This window comes from Cynara cardunculus, assembly GCF_001531365.2.
Source record: "Cynara cardunculus var. scolymus isolate 2C chromosome LG 17, CcrdV1, whole genome shotgun sequence".
NCBI lineage: Eukaryota > Viridiplantae > Streptophyta > Magnoliopsida > Asterales > Asteraceae > Cynara > Cynara cardunculus.
The window spans coordinates 35389635-35393852 of record NC_037544.1 but is presented as its reverse complement, the minus strand read 5'-3'; positions in this window follow the sequence as shown (position 1 = coordinate 35393852).

Below are 4218 nucleotides of genomic sequence, written 5' to 3'. Positions count from 1 at the left end.
AGTTTTCTTTATTGGTTTTGAGTGTTTATCTTAAAACTCAAGTTTTTTGGTTCTTTGCTCTTTGTGTAAATCGAACACATTTGTGGAGTCGTTTAAATATGTTGGATTTTAAATATATTAGATTTTAAATTGTCATACAAATTTTTTCATTGATAGTCTGTAATTGGAACCATAACTCTTATTTATTCAAATTGTATTAATATGTAAAGACCAAGTGTAACATATACCATCGTTAAATTTTATCTTATAAAACCAGTGGAACTTCAAAATCGTTAAAATTCATGGCTCCCGCCGCATTGCGCGGGTACACAACTAGTTATATTATAAAGCATTTGACAAAAACTCTTAAAAACCATTTTTTTATGCGTAAAATACTGTTTATTAATGCATATTACTTAAAACTCAAGATTGCAAGTAGATTGTTCGTAAGTACAACTTATTAAAGCTAAAATATAATCAGGATAATTATTGAGTTCTAACAGAAAACTTAATTGCGGATAAACATAATCAAATACAGGATAAACATTTCATTTTAAATATAAAAAATCTAAAATATAATCAGGATAATTATTGAGTTCTAACAAAATACTTAATTATTATCTTTATAAAATTGATATTATTAAACCAAAAATAAGTTATTTCATTATTAAACTTAAATTAAATTATAATAAAAAATTAAAAAATTAAAATCGAGATGTATCTCGCTGCATTTTGCGAGTACCCTTCTAGTATAATATAAATGTAAAATTTTAAAAGAGTCAACATAGCAGTAGACTTTTGTGGAATATATCTAATCAACATGTCTTGAACGACTGATGAATTTAAAGAACAGTTGAATTTTATATATGGTTTTGTTTTAGTTAACGTAACTGTTTGTAAACCTTTATATCGGTCAAATATGATGTTTTTTGGTCCAAATGTCGCAATTACGCACAAGTTTTTTTGGTACAAATAAAACATGTATAATAATTATAAAGGAAAAATGTAATGTCTGTTTTTTTATTATTTTTTTCAAAATTTAAATCAGTGATCATCATACTTTGGGATATGATAAGTTGTTTTTGTTCCTTTAATATGTAGTGAATTTACTGATATGAATAGTATAACATTTTAGTTAAAACATTGTATTGCTGTAATACAATGAAGACGAATACTGTTACGATTGGAATACTGGTTTCATGAGTTTCATAACCATCTTATTTCTCTTAACAATCACTTGAATGTTAAAAGAATTATATTCCCAATGAATTTCAAAGTATGAAAATTACTATTAAAACGAATAACAAGAAGCCAAAAACTTGTTGCATCAGATTAATCACCATCGCCGCAATACGGACAGTTACGTTTGTTATGCCTAGCCAACTCGCCACATGTCACATACTTCCTCTTCGGTTTCTTCCCCTTAGATGCAGCCTTTTTTGTGGGCCCGATTAGATGTCTTCCAGTACCGCATCCTTTATTTCTAATACCAGACGGAGGTAAAAATATCAACTGAATTGGAGTGCGTAACACCACGAAATTGTTGAAAAGAAGCATCTTTCCTCTGTGAGCTTGTTATGTGAAAACTGTTAATGTCAATCTCAAAATCCAAATTCATAAGTTGGTCGACGAACAAGGACAGAGCATTTTTATCATGCATCACTCTACCATAATTATAAAAGTTACAAGAACTGCCTGATTGGTTTGAGCTTGACTCCAAAGGTCAAAAGTACCAGCAGGTCTCAGGTTCAAATCCAAAGAGGAATAAAAATCTTCTTGTGGCCACGAAGGTTCAAATGCAACGATTGCGAGCTATCTGCATGAACTAATTTTTTATAAAAATCTATAGTGGTAGTCATAGTTTTATAACAAATTCTATATATTACTGCTATCGCTTTTGTGTCTATAGTGAATTCTAAATTCTTAGTTTTAATTGTTAAAACTAAAGTGTCTAAAATGTTTGGATCAAATAAACCTACTGAGAAATTTGGGTAACAATTAAAGTATATTGGACCATTAGATATATTTGTTTATGCCATGGCTAAAATCGAATTTTGAAAATTTGTATGCCTAGCATCTCTTAAGACTAAAAGTACTGGGGCATCTATACCTAATCTAAATAAGGGTTTAACAGCTACTTGAACTAATCCTATATGCATAAACTTATATTTTTGTCTATGTAGAATTATAGATTTTTCTGACAGAAGCTTGATACTTTCATAATCTTTATTTATAGAAATGGTTTGTTCATTTGTTTTAATCGAATAGCCTTGAAAAAAGTCAAAAGTTCCTATTTGATAAATCGTCTTTGGGTTTTGTTTTGGAATTGACCAATTAGTAAGACTTTGTTCGATATCTGAGATATGAATTTCAGAAGAATTCATATGAAGGTCATGTTCTTCATTAATTTCTTTTGAATTTTGTTCTTTAGAAAATAAATTCATCATCTTGATTGTAAAATAAAAGTATGTTATAGAGATGATTTAGATTTATTTGAAAATTTGGTTACCTAGTGATTTATGTATCCGTCCGGGACCACCATGACTGGACCACCTTTCTTTTGGACTGGTACGGCTGCATGTCTTACACTCTTTGGTGCGTGACTTACGCTATTCCAACATCCAAGGCTAAACCAACGCCAGGCTAAACCAAACGTTACGGATTCATAATCACTTGATAACTTTATTTTCTTATAAATCTTAATCATATCTAAACAACTTTGATTTATACAATTAAGATATGATTTCATATTCTAAATTAATAATTCAATTATAAAAATACAAAGTATACATGAACACATACTCACTCTTTCGAGCTTCAATATATACATATATATATAGGGGCTTAATCAAATGAGAACTAATTAGTTTGTGGTAACTGTGAGAACCAATATTAACCATAAATCAATAGATAAATTAGGAAATTTATAATTTTAGCAATTTTGAATTAAAATATTAATGCAAGGATATTTTTGGTATTTTAAAACTTTTCTCCCTCCTCTCTTCTCTCTCCGGCCACAGTCCTCCGGCCATCGTCCGCCGGCCACCGTCCTCCGGTGATACTACAATGGTATCACAATGCATCATATATGTGCTTGGGTATCACATTGATGTCGTTTGTGTGGTCGATCGAAGATGTAACACAGTGGTATCACTATACATCTTATATATGATTAGGTATCACAATGTATCTTTTGTTTAACAGAGTCAATATTTTTAGGTATCACAGTGGTATCATAGTGGTATCACCGGAGGACGGTGGCCGGAGGCCGGAGAACGGTAGCCGGAGAGAGAAGAGAGGAGAGAGGAGAGTTTTAAAATACCAAAAATATCCTTGCATTAAGATTTTAATTTAAAATTACCAAATTTATAAATTTCCTAATTTATCTATTGATTTGTGGTTAATATTGGTTCTCACAGTTACCACAAACAACTCAGTTCTCCTTTGAATAGGCCCCTATATATATATGTATATATATGGTCTTTTTAATTCTATGATCTCATCCATGCCCATTCTACCCATACAAAATTACATGTACACCTCATCTGTATCAAAAGTCATTCCAATTTGAACGATCTTATATATGATGGTGGCTTATTTTGGTCATCGTTCACCACTATCAATTTGGCGTTTTAAAATACCAATTCACCAATAGAACATGATGAACTTGCATTTATATACCACACAAAATCATAAATGGAAAATAGAAGAAAATGAGAAACAAAATTGTTATTTCGAGTTTTCGGCTTCAAAATCAGCATGCTTCGTGCAACAGCACGCACAGGTAACTTGTTAGTATGAATAAACACAAAAGTGTCAACCTCACATATTCTAATATTAATTCATAATTTTTTAAAACACATAATTAATAATTAAATTAAATATTTTACTAAAATCATTTAACACATTTTTATTGTTTATATATAAAATAAGTAATTTTATATAACTTATATAAATATTTTTTAAAAATTTATATTTACTTTCTGATAATATTTATTAATATAATAATAATTTATTTTTATTTAATACTTATTAATAGTAATAAATAATAATTAATATTAATGAGGGTTATAACTAGAAAAAATCACAATAAGCTCCCAAAATGCTACTCCAAGTAGCATTTTAATAAACTAGTTTTTGGTCCTCCGAACATATACACAGAAAATAAGCTAGCTTATGTTAGCCAAACAAAGCCTAAGTAAGTGATAGTGTTGGATTTTGTCGATAAGTACTTACCCA